We start from the raw sequence: 16564 nt of genomic DNA, 5'->3' as shown, positions 1-16564 counted from the left end.
CTTCCGTTTGCGATTCAGGTGAGATGACCCTGGCTCAGGCCATGGGGGTGGCAATAGAGGCAGTGAGAAATGGTCAGATTTGGGATATATTTTGAAGGTAGAGTTAATGGAATTTCGTGATGGATTGGATTAGGGTATGAGACGGAGGATTAGCAACGAGTTCAATTTTGATTTTTGCTGAGATTGATTTATTTAAAAAGGAAACCTATAGTGGATTATTGGAAAACCAGTATTGAATCTTTAGAATAAAAACAGAATTATTTAAATGTTTTTCTTCACTCTCCAAATTGGGTGCCCTAGAAGGTACCACGATCAAATTCTGGGAAACGCTGACACTTTGGGGAATGTGCAGGGAAAAAGCATTAAGAGTTCCAGTTACCAAGAAGAGAGAGTTAGGCTCTCGTCCCAGGAGACAGGGTGGAGGGATGTCAGCCTGTGGATGGCCTCTCTGCACCTCAGGGCCCCAACATCCAGGAGGGTGTGTGCATCTTCAACTGCCTGGTTGATCTCCCAGTACAGGGGCAGACCTCCTTCGGAGAACTCCAAGGTCCTACCCTACAAGAGGGGTGGAGGGTAGCAGAGGCTCCAAGATCTCCATATGGGAGGGATTTAGGGCTGTATCTAGTAAAAAGCTCTAAGATGTTGAGAAGCTGGTTTTGAAGCTTTTTCACAGAAAGAGGACTCTCTTTACTCAGATTTATACTTATATTACAAACCAATAAAAGTAGCAAAGTTGTATCTGAAGATGTTTTTATTTACACTTTCTATGACTGAGAAAATCTCCAACTGTCCGTGTCGAGGACAATGGTTTTATTTCATTGTGCTGTGGGTTGATTTGGTTAGTGGAGACTACTAGTGGCTACCGTGGTGGTGGGAGCGAGCCGACCCCCACTCCCGGGCCCGGCCATTGCGCGAGAAGCCTGCGGCTGATCGGAAGCCCGGGTTGGCCGGCGCCGAGCCAAGCGCAGAGGATGCCTTCAGCCGCCAGAGCGAGACAGACCTTCCCTCCGTCCCGCAGCGGTCACTCGGCCGCCTGCGCGCATGCGCCGACCCCAGCCGCGTCCTCCCCGGCTCCTTCCCTCCCTCATCCGGGTCCTGGGCGAGCGGGCGCCGTGCGCGTGTCCCGCGGTCGAGCTGCTAATAAAGTTGCACTGAGGGGAAGCGCAGCGACGGCGCCGGGAGAGCGCGCCCAGGCCGCCCGGGAGTGAGTGTGGGGCCCGGGGGCGGGCGGGCGAGCGAGCTGGACTGGGGGAAGCGGGCTCTGCGGGGACGCGGCTCCCCCTCTGGACCCAGCGGCCGGACTCGGGCGGAGGCGGGGGCGTTCGGCCGCGGGCGGAGCGGAAACCACCCGGGCCTGCGGGGCGGGAGGTAGGCCGAATCTGGGCCTGCGGGGTCCGGGCGGCGGGGACGGTGCGGCCCGTCCGGCTGCGGAGGCCTCGCCGACGGCCGGGGGCTTCCTGAGGCGGGGCCGCGACTGGCTCTCGTCCCAGCGCCGCCGTTGCCGCCCGGACGGCGGAGGGAGGCGTTCGGGACGCCCCCGAGGGCAGCTCGGCTCCGCTTCTGTCCCGAGGAGCGGGTGGTTCTGCCTTATCTAAGCCCCACCCTCAATACACACCCCCGGTCGGATTGCCGTGCTCGGCCGAGCAGCCTGGTCTGCTGCGCCGCAAAGCTGTCCAATGGCTTGATGAATCCGTGCCGCCGTCGCTTTGTGTTTCAAAGATAAGGATCCGCGCTTATCGGTGGGAATTACGTTCTGGGCAGTTGTGGCCTGCTGCTGCACGCAGCCGGTCGTTAGACCTGGTTTCTGCCCCTTGCCGTGCCAGTGTTCACCATTGCAGAGATTTCTTCCACTTCGTGTAAACTTCTGCGCTGCTGCAAGGAGAGTGCCAAGCAGTGTCTGTTGGCCTGCCTTATATTCTGCCCCTGCCCGGGTCCTCCACTTCAGCATCGGTACTCAAAGTCGTATTCCGGCCTCTCTCCCTCCCCCGCCCTTTTTCCTCTCTTCCCCTTTCAGCTGCTGTTATTACGTGGAGTTTGGAGCCTAAGCTTTGAAAACTCCCATGTGGCGCCTGTCTAAAGTCGGAGCATGCTCAGTAGCCAAAACAGATTTTGGTTGCAAAAAGAACTGGGGCGAGGATAGTCGGGTATTTGGACGTTTGCCCGCTTCCTAACAGAATGTTCCAATTCTGGTTTTGATGGCACTGGAGAATGGAGCTGTAGGCCAGCCTGGAGGTGAGGAATGCCTGAACACCCTGGGCCAGATCTGTATCTTGATTGTAGAGGCATTGTTTCCTGACCAGCTGGAGGTCTAGAGAGGAGGGGAGGGGGAAAAAAAAAAGCATTCCTGGCTGCTTGTGCGTTTAAATGGGTGTGGTGCTAAGTATATCTTGTTTACCTTATCTTTCTGTGGAAAAAGTTTTGAAGTCTGGTTGGGTTTGTCACATCATGCCTGTTGCCTAGCACTACCGAAAGTGTGCGTATCTTGCGAGGAAGACTGGATCAGTGGAGGTTGTGGCTTGGCCTCACAGAAGTTGAGAGGAAAGGGGCCTTGAGTTGATGTTTTAAAAAATTGTTTTCAATTTTTTAAAAAACTAATTTGCTTAAATTTCTTAGAGTACCTGAATTGCCCAGAGTGAGTTAGTTTTTAATTTTAATTTGAAAGCTGAGAGGTTGAAAACCTTAGATTTAGTAACATTCCAAGTAGTTTAAAATTTCTGCTGATGCCAGTGTGGTAGTGTCTGTTGTGGGGAAAAACAATGCCTAGACACAATGTGACAGTTTCACATTTATTGATCTGAATATTATTGTGAAATTAGTGTCTTCCAAATTCTGTCAGTAAGGAATTATTTATAGATCTGAACAAATTACTTTATATTCTTTCTTCTACTCCTTCGTTGGTAACTTTTTCCTCTAAGGTAAACTGGGAGGTTACAAGAATACCAAACAACTCATAAGAGACAAGTTAACAAAATGTAATCTTCATAAAAGTTGTACATACTATGTTTAGATTTTTTTAATTTAACTTTTGTTTGTGATTGTTTGCATGATTGTCTATACACTCCTCCTTTCTTTCCCTCTCTGGGTGACTGCTGCCTCAGTCAGTGTGCCTTTCTTTTTCCCATAGCTGCTATGGCATAAGCTTTACCCGTTAATCTTTGTTACAAAAGTCCATTTGTCATTTATGCTTCTATTTCTTTCGTATTATAGCTGAAATAGGCAGTAAAAATTAGATGAACCTTCTCAACTTACTACTTTCCTCTTAGATTTTAAATGCATCCGTATGATATGGTCTAGTTAAAAGGAGGAAGAGAGCAGTGAACTGGAGAAGAAAAGAGTGAAATGTTTTTGTAGATTCTGTGCAGATTTGGTAGTATTATCTGTTTGTCTGGTTCACTGTGGTAGGCGCCACAGAAATGGGTGGATTGATATGTGTTGCCTTTCTTGCCCCTCTGGCAAAGTCAGCTATTAATTTCAGTGGGAGACTGGCAGAATGTTGTTACTAATGAGGTTTGAATCAGATTGTTGTTTACTATTGGTTATGTAACATGTTGCTGGGAGTATTATTAAAAGTTGCCTTCTGTAGCAAGGTAGAGGCAAGTAAATTCTGCTTACCCTCTTCACTGGGTTTTAATTCTTGGCTGAACCTGAAGGCGCATTAGACTATAACCATAATTATACCTGGGCAGCCTGTCTGTTTCCTGTTTTCATCATGAACCCAAACATTATGATTTGCAGTGATGGTCTTTTTTGTCCTTCGCTTTAAACAGAGGCAATATGTTTTCTTTCTCTACTGAAAACAGATTTGTAACTTGGTCAAATCAAAGATACTGGCTTAGTGTTTTGAAGACTTGGCAGTAAAATACCAGTTTTTTATTTCTTGGTAACTTAAATTGAAATACTATCTAAAAAAAATCCTTTTTACACATTTGTTCGATTGTGTATTATGTAAATTTTAATGTTACCAATAGTTTGTAGAGTCTTTGAATTAAGAAAGCCCTTTTTGTTTATGACTTATCAGTGTTTATTATTACCAGATGTATATGTTGGTTTAGGCAGTGAGCCACGCATTTGGGTGAATTTCAGAGCTGACTTGAGTACACTTTAGGATATAGCTGCCTTTATTCTCCTGATTTATCAGTCTTCCCCATTCTCTTTACTTCTAGATGGTCTCTGTTCTTTGTCTTTTTGTTGTGCTTCATATTAAACACAAAGAAGAAGCCAGAATAGTTTATTTTTTCCAATGTTACAGGCATCTTATATCTTATGGGCTTGCCAGTCTGCTCATAAGGTCAAAGACATTGGAGATGATTTCCTTTTATAAGGGACATTAGCAGCCTAAGGGATGATTCTGATCTCCACCAGCCTGGATATTCTAGAGAAAAGAATACCTGGGAGGGTAGGACCCAAGAAGGCTGCCCATAGGTAGGATGCTTTCCCCACCAAGTAGGCGATGAGTGACTCCAGGAATCCTAACCATGTCTTTTTACACCTTGTTTTTCTACTTCCAAGGTTATATGGAATAATAGTAATTGAAATTTTTAGTGCTGGATTATCCAGTTCATTGCCATTGTCTAGAACTCTGAATTTGAGAGGTGTGTTTATTAGTTGAAAGATTAAGATATAAAATTTTTCGAAGAATTGTTAAAAGCTAGATTGTTGTTAGGACCAGCTAATTTCCTGATCTCATAGGTCACCTTCATATTCTAACAGTTTTTATTGTTTTACAATTTTGAAAACATGGAGTAATTACAGAGTTATTTTTTTAATAAATAATCAGCTGGTTTGGGGCGCTTTCGTTTTGATACTTTTTTTGCCTTGGGCAGCTAGAGGGGCAGAGTTTGGGCCCCATTCTAGTGGAGAGGTGGTTTCAATGACTTTTCCTGCTTTTACTGTATTCCTAACTTGGTTTTGACAATATTTTAGAAGAAAAAATGCTTTGTTAGACAGTTTGTGTGTGGAATACTGTAATTGTAATTCACTTTTGGAAGCTAGTCGTACATTTTGTAAACAGATTTTGTCCTTGAATTCTTTGGTACGCCAGTCTCTGCCTGTAATGTATATGTGATTTACAGACTGGTATACTGGAAATTTGAAAATGGTTTGATCTGTTGTGAGATTTTAACTGGATTTTTCCTTTTGATTTCCATATATGTTGTTTTGTTATTACTGAAAATAATAGTAAGAAAATAGTGCCACCTCCCCACCTTCTTCTGAGCATGACAACTGGAGTCCTAAGACTCTTCAGATTTATCTATGATCTCAGAATATGGCTGGTGCTTTCAAGGCAAGTTTTGTTTTGTTCAGTTTTGTTTTCATGATGTATTAGGATCTGCCTTGCATCCCATCTGGTAGGCTGTATAACTTGAGATCTAGTTATTCTGGTTTGTGTGTTCCCAGAAAGAGGGGCACTGCAGAAATATTTCAAAACTAGTCTTTTGTTTTCTTTCCCCTTATTTACATCATTCTGTCCATTTAAGTGAGAGCCTGCTTAACTCCCTAGCCATTTCCACTCTTTGGAGTTGAAGGTGTAAATTAAATGAATGATGACTAGTGCTGAATGATGTCTAGAACCGTATTTGCTCCCTTTTCTTCTAAGTAGGCGACTTGAACTCTGAGCTGCGTGTGAGGTATCTGGAGAACATCTTCGTAAAGCATTGGAATATCGTGTACACAGATTCGCACTTTGTGCTCCAGAGACGCATTTTGTAATGTGTAATGATTTCGTATCTGCCGTTGACGATTTTGTAATTTGAAGGAAAGCACTATGAAGGTTGACCAGCTCTGTGTCTATTCCTGTGCCTACAAGCCTATACAGGTTTACTCAAACACATCTGGTAGCAATGTAGGAAATCTTGCAGGCTCAGTGGGGGTGAGTGATACATCTAGATCTGACTCTGCTTAATTAGAGGACTTAGAGGAGCAGGTGAAGTTTAAAGCGTGATTAAAAACTGGGAAACAAAAGTCTGGATGTGGGAGATAAAAAAGTATAGACTTGTGTGGGCCCAAAGAGAGACTGGGCAAGAAGATTATACTGTGAGAAGTGTCAGGGATCATGAGTTCAGCTCCTGAATAGCTTTGAAATCCACTACAAGAATTTTTGAAGTCTTTGGAAATTGGGAGCCACAGTTGGGAAAAGTGGCGATTTAAGTGATTCTCTAGGAAAATGATTTTGGTGCCCATGTGACTGTATGCCCTCTTTCTTGTAGATGTTCCCATAAAAAATAGGATTTCTGAATCTAGGAGAGCTTGTGGGCACACTTGCTCTTGGTTTCTTTCTCTTTTCTGCTTGCACTCATGGATATGGCTTACATGTCTTGTACTAATTGTATACCTGGCTCTAGAATTGGTTTGACAGTGGTGGTGGGTGTCTACTCTTGCTGATAATTGATAACTACTATTGATATTAGATCTTTTTAAAGCTTTACCCCCACCACCCATAAGAAAGTTACCCTTGGATGAATATGGATGAATGACTTTTTTCCATTTTGGGTGATCCATCCTAAGGGCCTTGGTTTTCATACCTGCTGCAAAAATGTGGGAGGTAGGGGCCTACTCTCAAACCTAATGAATCAGAATTTTGTGGGATGGTTATGAGGAATTTGTTTCTTTAAAACCCCCATCTGTAATTCTTTTGTACAGGTTTGGCTGAGATGGTGGTGGGTTGTAACCCATATCGGCATTTATCACCTCTCCTGGGTTGATGTGCTCACTAGGTTTTGTTTTGGCTAAGTGTTGGGTGAAATTTTTGGATTGATTTACTTGCCTTTTGTTTTGGTTTGGAGCAATTAAAGAGATGTTGGAACAGAAAGTGAAGGAGCTGTGTCTGTGAATTTACCTCTGAAGTCTCGCTGTGAGCAGTGTGTGTCTATGTCTCTGTCTCTCTCCGGGAAAGTTGAGGGTATTGGAGTTGGTCAGGAGGTCCTACTCAAGTAGCTGGAGGTACGAACAAGACCTTTGGATTCTTGATATTAACATGACTTCATTTCAGAAGCCTGGCGAAGCTTAACAGTGTTATTCATACATTTAATGTATGTGAAATGTGCCTCCTATCTTCTTTTAGCTTCCCTGTCACCCTTCCCTAAATCAGTTGATGACAAATCCTATTCTTCTAGTAGCCCAGGCTGACACTTTGGAATCATTGTTGACTCCTCTGTTCTCACAGTCCCCATATCTCTTCATCAGGAAACCTATTGCCTCCCAAAATATATGTGAAATTGTCTGCTTCTCACCACCCCCCCCCCCCCCCCCCCCCCGACTGCTATCGCCCTGGTCTAAACCATCATCATCTCTCACCTAAATTACTGCAACTCTGAACTGGTCTCCCTGCTTTTACCCTTGCCACTGCCTCCCCCCCAGCCCCCCATATATGCTCAGTGTATCAGCCAGTGTAATTCTTTAATAATGTAAGTCAGAAAGTGTCATGACTCCACTCAGAGCTCTCAGCTGGGGCTGCATTTTACTTCTTGTAAAAGCTAAAGCCCTTTTCTTACTGAGCATGCCCAATCTGTCTCTTTTACCTATTTGACCTTATTCCTTATTTAACCCTCCTTGTTCACTTTATTCTGAGACTGCACTGGTCTTGCAGTTCCTTGAGTGTGCCAGGCATGCTCCCGTCTTGGGATCTTTGCATTGCCTGTTGCCTTTTCCTGTGATGGTTTTCCCCCAGATAACTGGCTGGATCACTCTTACTTCCTTAAAGTTTTGACTTAGTTGGTGCCTTTCAGTGAGGCCCAGCCCAACCACCCTATTTACAATTACGCATCTCCCACAGCACCTCTGCTTTATTTTTCTCCATAGCACTTTTCACCTAACAAACTATATTATGTCACTTATTTATTGTATTTTTTCTGTCTCTCTGCACTGGAATGTAAGCTACATGAAGACAAGGGTTTTGGTCCTCTTTATTCACTTCTATATTCCCAGCTTCTAGAATGCTACTTCAATAAATATGCTTTTGAATGAATAACTTGAATGAATTTAACAAGTTCTCTGAATATGCTTAGTACTCTTTCTTAAAGATTACATTCTAGTGGGAGAGAAAAAATCAAGTAAACCAACAAATAATTACAAATTGGTTACTATGGTGAAGGAGATGAACATAGTATTGGATTAGAGATGGGGAAAACCTACTTTATTTAGGGTTATGATCAGGGAAGATCTCTGGGATGATAGCTAAAGCTGAAGCCTGGATGGTGAGAGAGCTAGAAATTTGTAGTTGGCACTTGAAGAAACTGGTCCAGGCAGAGAATGGCGTTAATAAAATCTCTGATGTACAAGAGACATTTCAGTACAGGAAGAGAAATGTTTTTGAAAAATGAATTGTTACTAAAATTTTTTGGGAGCAGAAACTGTTTGCTCCTAGTGTCTGATTGATTTTTCTTAAATTTCAGCCTCCAAATTTGTATAACCCTAAACATATTGGAGAGAATTCTTTTGAAATATGAATGACTCTTGTAATGTAAATCCTCTCTTTAGTAAGGATTTTAATATGGCTGAGGTATAGCTACACTTTGGTTTAAAATAAAATCTCTTTTTTTCTCTTGACTATACAAGAAATAGGGGTTTTTTTTTTTTTTTTGGAGAAGTACAGAATTGTACAAAGCAGAAAGTGGAGTAGCCCAACTCGACCCTAACCCCAGAGCTGATATCCTCTCAAAAGCTCTTTCTGCATATTCTCTTTCATTCATTAAACAAATTTTGTTGAGCATATAAATCACTAGGCTTACAGTGATGGGTGAAAGCAGATATGGCTCCTCTCATTTACATTCTTGCAGAATTTACATTCTTGTGGGGTTGGATAGATAAATGCAAAAATTTAAGTATGTTAAGTGCTATAAAGTAGTGGTATGTGAAACTGTAAGAGTGTGTAATAAGAGGGGGCCGGCCCAGTGGCACAGTGGTTAAAGTTCACACGTTCCGCTTCGGCAGCCTGGGGTTCGCCACTTTGGATCCCTGGTGCAGACTATGCACCGCTTGGCAAGCCATGCTGTGGCAGGTGTCCCACATATGAAGTAGAGGAAGATGGGCACGGATGTTAGCTCAGGGCCAGTCTTCCTTAGCAAAAAGAGGAGGATTGGCAGCGGATGTTAGCTCAGGGCTAATCTTCCTCAAAATAAAAAGGTATAATAAGGGAATTTCACCTAAGCAGGGTGGTCTTGGAAGCTTCCCTGGAGAGAGTATGCTTGAGCTGAAATAGAAGTAAGATGTGTGTGTGTGTGTATGTTTTGTAATGTGATAGATTCTTTTGTAATGTACGATCTCTCTTAATTTTCTAAGGTTTTCATTGTTGGCTGAGGTGCCAATGTATTTCTTTGAATTTCCGAGATACTGTTCTGTGTTATTGTTCAGTCAGTGGTTTCAGTTTTTCAGAATAATTTGAGGGAACCTCACACACACAGGAATTTCTAAATATTGTCCTGGTTTTCTTTCTAGATCTGAGGTCATTTCTCTAAGAAATGACGAAACATATCAATGAAAGGGTCATCTAATCAGGTCTGCATAAGCCAGGGGTAAACTATAAAAGGCTGAGGTAATAGCAGGTAATGTTCGTAATTATTTTCACTTAGTTCTTATGTAAGAACTAGCACACATTCCTGTTTGCTCAATTATTGGCCTTCTTGCTTGCTATACAGAGTTTTTACTCTTAATGCTGTATCTGTGTTGGCCATCATGTGGAAATGAATCTAGAGGAAAAGTAAGTGATGTGTTAAACAGCGTTAAGCTCTTCATAGCACCTTCTGTGTTTTGCCCTTACTCTTTAAGATCTTTGAGATTACAGATAGTGTCTTTAAAGCCTCAGTTCCTAGCACAAGGTGTTTCTGGCTTATTAGGTACCCAATAAATCAAATATTTACTCTCATAGATTCAACTTTCACTTCTATTCCTGTGATCTTCCAAATCTGCATTTTCATTCCTTCTCTTCTTGAGCTTTAATTTCGCTTCATTTAATTTGCTTCCTTATACCCCTCCACCATCAGCTTCTTGCCTCATCTTGTCTATGACTTGAAATTCCCTTTTTAAAGTAAATGCTGTCTTTATTCTTTCTGCTTTTAAACCTTTACCGTTCTGACTTGCACCTGTTTCTATTTTGGGTGGTCACCAAGTCCTTTTAATTGTTTGTTTGTAATGTCCCTCATATCTCTTCCTTTTCTATCTCTACTACCATCACTACCCTGATCTGTGTACCACGGCCCTAGTGTGTCTTCCTGTTATAGTTGGATTACTACCATGTTTTCCATCTACCCTCTCTGACCCCTGCCCCTTAAGTTTATTTGGTCATGTGCTGTTGCCATTTTTGTCTTCTTGAAATGCCTTTTTTAACATAACTTTCTGCTTAGATAGACCTCTACACTGCACATAGGATTACATCTAGCAGACTGACTCCTTAGCTTTGTCGTCAGTCTTTCCCTGTTTGGTATTCATTCTGTGGTAGTGCCTTTCCCTTTTGCTTCACAGACTGGCTAATTGTCTCCTCCCAGCCTCTCCTGTCTTTTTTGGCTTAATGATACTTGATTTTCCTTGTTCTTGTCCTTTATTACCAACTGGACTGTGGCTTATAGATTGTCTTGTTCCTGTTTGTATCTTGTGATAGTTGCTCCCAAAATTTGTGCTAATATGATCGGCACTTATCCATACCTCATCCTTAAGGCTTTTATTCACCTAGGTGTAGTGTGTGTCTGTGTTTGAAGGGGAATGGGGAGTCTGTCAGAGCTAGGTTTTTTGTATACTTGGCTAAGCCCTCCCCTTTTTTCTGTCACTAGCTATTTGCAGCGCAGTTAATGCCTTTTAAGCAGTCTTATTCACAAGAATATAATCTTTATACCTTTTTCCTCCCCTGTTTTCCAGTCATATTGTGATAATTCCTCTTTGTTTCTATTTATGGTCCCCCTAAATAGATCTAAGTTTGAAAATGTTTGATCACTAGATTTCATTATATTCTCTCAAACTGCAATATTGATTAGAATTGACTGACTCACTTTACACAGATTGTCCTGTGTATTTCCTAATGGAATTTTAGATTTTGGAGGAGTCTCTGGTTATTAAGCTAGAATTAGGAATTATCTGAAAAATATCTTGGGCACTGTTCAGTTTAGTTTGTGGTTTTTATTTTATTAACTTCATGGTTAGCCTACTATACATTATTCTAACAAGACTTGGCTTTTAAGGAAAAGGCTCAGTTTGACATTTAGCATTCTAGAAGGTTGGTTTATTATGGTCTCAGTAAGAACAAAGAAGAGAAAACAGAATTTGTCTTCTATCCCTGATTGTGCTCTTGAAATAAGGCTTTAATATTTATAAATAATAAATGTTTTGAAATAGCTTCTTATGTAGGCTTCTTGCAAAAGGAAATAGTTCCGTGATTTAAGTTCCTTGAAGTCTAATGATTTTTTAGTTTTCTTAGAAACAAATATGTCACCTTTAAAAAATAATAACAAATACATGTTATTCCCAATGGCGTACTTTAGGATAGCTTTAATGTGTTAGGTGGCCCAAGATAAGGATGGCAGAAGCACAAATAGATTCTGCTCAGAAGCCAAGTTTTCATGTAGGGCATTGTCTTCCCTGTCTGGGCTGTCAAATACATCTATACGTCTTCCCTTCTGCTTAGAAGAGAAAGAGTTAAGCAAGCCCTGGAGCACATGAAAGTACTAAAGATACAAATTATGTACTCTTTGCTAATTGGATCCTTTTGGAGATAGAAGAAAAGTTCATTTTCATTAGGTAGGTTATACATCATTAGGTAGTAGCCAGGCTTCTCAAAAATCAGCACTGAGGAATGTGGAAGGAGCCATGAGGAATGGAGAAAGAGGGGGCAAGAAAGGAGAAGAGTCAAAGGAATGAGAACAAAAGGAAAGGAGAACAATAGATATGGTGGGAAGTGATGAGGAACATCAGAAAGGACTTTGGTAGAGGAGAACAGAATAAGTTGCCTTATCTTTTCTAAGATGTTCATTTTTTTCACTCCATAACATCTCTGAAATTGGGATGTGTCTTACAATTGATGGCATCCGAGTATTGGTTTTGGCAGGTGGCAGTTTTGATATAATTGTCATTGCATGTACTCTGCCTTTGCTGTTTATGTTGCTGTCATTTCTTCCATTTATACCTTTGGGAAAGATCAAGCAAGCACCAGTATCAAAACTTGCAGGATGGGTGTCAGTGGCTTGAATGACAGTCCTGAAGTAGTATTGGAACACTCTTCAGACCTACAGTCTTGATGGTGGAAGGATGATATTGTGAAGAAAAATGTTAAGTGATGAGAAAGCATTGTGTGATAGTTTAATTTATAGCTTTTTCTTCCTTTGAAGTTCATAAAATGATGGTATCTCTTAAGTTGATGGCTTTGTATATTTGTTGAAATAAAGTAGCCCAGCTGTATGTCTACAATCCTCAGCCTGATGCTAAAATTTTTTATGATTATTGCAACAATAGTAACTACAGTTCCCCTTTACTGATTATGCACTATGCCAGGCACTGAGTTAGTGTTTATCTCATTTAATTCTCAGAACTGATGTTCATTATACAAAATAGGAATAATGGAGAGGTGTAAGTGTTAGATCCGGAATTTGAACCTAACTTGATTAGACTTCAAATCTGGTGTTTTGTGTATTAAAATACATATTTTTACTATCCCTGTGTAGATGAGCCTTGTTGTATATTTCTAACCAGTTCTGTTGTTCTCCCACCTATGTTCCAACAAACTGAACTGTGGTATTTCCTTATCCTGGTAGATAAAAACTCTGATTTTGTGTCTTTACTCACAATAGCTTTTGTGCCTAAGATATAGGTACTTCATGCTCCTCGTTTCCCTCCACTCCCCTCCTCAAAGGACCATCCCCTGCATTTCTTTCAAGACCTTGTACACCTTTAGGGCATCTGCCATTCTCCACTGTGTATTGTAGATAGGTATGGGCACATCTTAGTTGTCTATTAATTTGTAATTCTTTAGAGTTAAGGTCTGGATCTGATTTATCTTGTAATCCTTTAGCATCTAGCTTAGTGGCTTGCGCTTTTTAGGTACACTCAGTGAATATGTGTTGTATAAATAAGACTGTAAGTCTGAGATTAAGTTTAGCACTGGTTATGTGTATTTGCATCCCAGTAGACCCCAAAAGCATTGCAGAAAGAGAGTACAGAGGACCAAATTTAATTGCCCAGATTTAATCTGTAACCTCTAACGACTACAGTTACTGAGTGCAGCCTTTTGGGGCTTTTCTCTATTACTAGGATAAGTTTAGAGGTAATAATAGAGAAGTATTATGGATGGTTATGTACACAGTCAGCTAATTGAATTGAGGATGGGTGTTCTCAATGTTTCGAAATTCATTTTATTTAGTGGAAGGCAAAAGGTGTAAAAAATTGAACTATTTAACAAGGTTCAAAATGAAGCCTTTTGGTTACTAGAAAACCTAATCATACTCTTATTTTCAAAGGTATTGCAAGTTCATGTTGCGTATGCTAATATATGCATATCGGAATAAGTATAGTATCTTACTTTATGTTTTGTATACATAACGAGAAATTCTTTCATAACCAAGGACTTATTTGAAGATAGTAAAGTAAATCTGTTGCTGTATCCCAGGTATTCTAATACTTTTATTTCAACTTATAGAACAAGGTGTTATTTTGAATATGATATAGTCTACAGAAAAGATTACAGAAAATTGATCTGTCATAATGGTACCATAAAACAGTTTTAATCCAAATATAACAATTTCACTTAGAAACCTAAATGTTAAATATTAAGGAAGTGGATGAGTGAAATATGGTTGGGCCATGAAAAACATATATATATATATGGCAAATGCTCTTTGTGTTAAATGGAAAATGCCAAATACCAAGTAGTATCATGGTATACCCACAATCATGGCCGGACAGTATATATGCAGGAAAAAAATATTATGAGGAAGTAAGTGTACCAAATGTGAATGAAGTGATTGTGGGTATGCATATTTTGTAATTGGAAATTTTGTATTAGAAAAAAGTGTTTTTAAAAAAGTAGTGCATTATCTCATCTTTTCTGAGATGGTTATGTTCTAGCAATAAATGTGGCAAAAATGTCCTAATGATAAATAAAAAGGCTTTGGAGTAAGGCTGCCATAATAAATGTAAATTTTTATACGAAGGTAGTAAACACTTAGATAGTTCTTTCATACCTACTGACTGACTTAGCTCAACTGAGAGAAGAGTGGGTTAAAGTAAAGAAGTTGATGAGATATGTTAAATGGTATAAAAAATCAGTTTGAAAATGAGCACATTGAACTGGATTATCCTTGGTCTCTGAAACTATATGATCTTACTTTTTGATAACATGTTGACGATTTGACTGTTGGAGAAGTCAGAGAGACATGAAGAACAATAGAGAAGATCTTTAAGAGAAGATTCCTTGGCAGGACGCTTTCTTTTTAGGAGGCAGTGTGTATAGTGGTTAGTGGTATGGATTCTGGAGCTGGGCTGCCACGGTTCAATTCTGGCTCTATTAGTTCTTATCTACGTAAATAAGCAAGTTACATTTAATTTCCCTTTGCCTGTTTTCTCATCTGTAAAATGAGAATAAGGGAATTTACCTCATTTGGCCATTTTGAGATTTTAATGATTTTCGGTCTATAAATGTAAGGTCCTTAATAGTACTTGCAGTAGTGAATGTTCAATAAATGTTAGTGGTGTTATTATTTTTATCATCGTCATCATCAAAGGAATATTACTATCTTTGCTTTAGCAATTGATTTTATAGAAAGAAAGCTGTTGAAATCCTTGAAATAGCTACATTCTTTTAAGAAAGTCGAATGTCCCAAAGTCTACTTTTTTAAAGTAACTTTTCAGGATCATTCATGCACTTTTGTCCCTTCAGTGAGTAACAGTGCAGCCAGGTTCCATGCTTTCTATAGAGGATTTCTAGCACAGCACAGTAACAGAGGTTCATAACAATAACTAAGTCATCAAGAAAAGCTCATGCTCCATTTAGGTCTCTGTGAACTGATGATAATTGGTTCAGGAAAAAGCCCATTTAAAGTGAAACCACTTGAAATGCAGACCTTTAAATGAATAAAAGGTCTGATTGGGACTTTATCTTGAAAAATTAAAGTTTTGGAAAAACATTAGGTTGTAATTGTAAACATGCATTAATTTTTATAATGAACAAAGAATGAATCAAGTAAGAATGGATAGGTTTAATTTTTCTCACAAAATAATTTAGTAGCACAATATGACATCCTTCATGTTTGACATTTCTGGTACTAACATTAAGAGAATTTTTTTTTTTTGCAAAAACATCCATTGGAAAATATATCTCAATTTTCCCAAGGACCTCTGTTAGTCCTTTGATAGTCAAGTTATTCTTTCTCCACGAATAGGCTTGCTTACTGATTTTACTATAAAAGCTGTGAATTCCCCAAGCTCAGTGTTCCTCACCAGTACAAACCTACTGCAGGAGCATTTACCATCCATCTGGGCCATATTGTATCGCTCCTGTGGATCTTGGAGGCAGAGGGAACCACAAATCTGATGCTTTTGCTGCTTGGTGTGCCATGAGTAATAAAAGTCCCTAGTCTCTGACCTAGGAGTCTCATGCCCTTTGTCAGCATCCAGGAAACAGTAACTGACTAACTTATTTGGCGTTAAGTGGATTCAGACTCCTAGTGACTCTTTGTACAGCAGAGTGAAACCCTCCCCAGTCTTTTTGAGCCATGCTATTCATATGGTTTTCATGTCCAGTTTTTTCTGAAGTGTGTGGCCAGATTGTTCTTCCCAATCTGTCTTAGTCTGAAAGGTCTGCTGAAACCTGTCCACCATAGGTGACCCTACTGGTATTTGAAATACCAGTGGCATAGCTTTCAGTATCATAGCAACACACAGCTGCCACAGTGTGACAACCAACAGACTGGTAGACTGGGTGGTGTAATTCCCTGACTGGGAAATGAACCCACCCGCCACAGTGGTGAAAGCACCGAATTTTAACCACTAGACCAGCAGGGCTGGATTGTAGGGTAGTACAGTAAAATTAAATCCTAGATCCTATGTTATTTGCCATCATTTTAATAAACTTTGTGAAATCTTGCAGTTTCACTTGTGGTTTATAAGCCATTATGGTGAGGGAGATGCTAGTGAATGAGAACTGATTTTATAAGTAATCAGTTCACTAGTAAATCTTTAAGATTTTTTTATATTGAAGTATATCTTATAATAAAGTACATAAATCTTGTGTTTATAGCTCAATGAGCTTTTATATATTTGTACATCTGTGTCATCACCCAAATCAAGATAGAGAAAATTTCTAGATCCCCAGAAGGCTCTCTCTTATCCCCACTTAGTAACATTCTTGCCTCTGATGCCATAGGTTAGTTTTGCCTGTTTTTGATTGTCATATAGGTGTAAGGATATAATGTGTAAACTTTTGTATCTATCTACCTCAGTTTTATATCTGTGAGACTCATCCATATTTACATGCATTAGTTTGTTCCTTTTCATGGCTGTGAGGTATTCCGTTGTAAGAATTTATTAATATCATTTATTTACCCACTCCATTGTTGATGAGTATTTGGGTTATTTCCAATTTGAGGCTATT

The 16564-nt window shown here is 40.1% G+C and overlaps 1 protein-coding gene across 2 annotated transcripts in view; it reads left to right on the top strand.

The window, feature by feature from the left end:
• Positions 1–1065: 1065 nt before the first annotated feature.
• The window catches only part of SMAD5 (SMAD family member 5), a 46757-nt gene continuing 31258 nt past the window's right edge, over positions 1066–16564 (top strand). The window contains exons 1-2 of one of the 2 annotated variants that reach the window (XM_014828430.3): positions 1078–1204; positions 2015–2232. The gene's annotated coding sequence lies outside the window, so the exon portion shown is untranslated. Of the gene's footprint in view, positions 1205–2014; positions 2233–16564 lie in introns of both variants that reach the window. The other variant, XM_014828429.3, reaches the window with a different exon arrangement.

This window comes from Equus asinus, chromosome 9 (assembly GCF_041296235.1).
Source record: "Equus asinus isolate D_3611 breed Donkey chromosome 9, EquAss-T2T_v2, whole genome shotgun sequence".
Taxonomy (NCBI): domain Eukaryota; kingdom Metazoa; phylum Chordata; class Mammalia; order Perissodactyla; family Equidae; genus Equus; species Equus asinus.
Note: the sequence above shows the minus strand (reverse complement) of the source record. Positions and strands in the feature narration are given on the sequence as shown.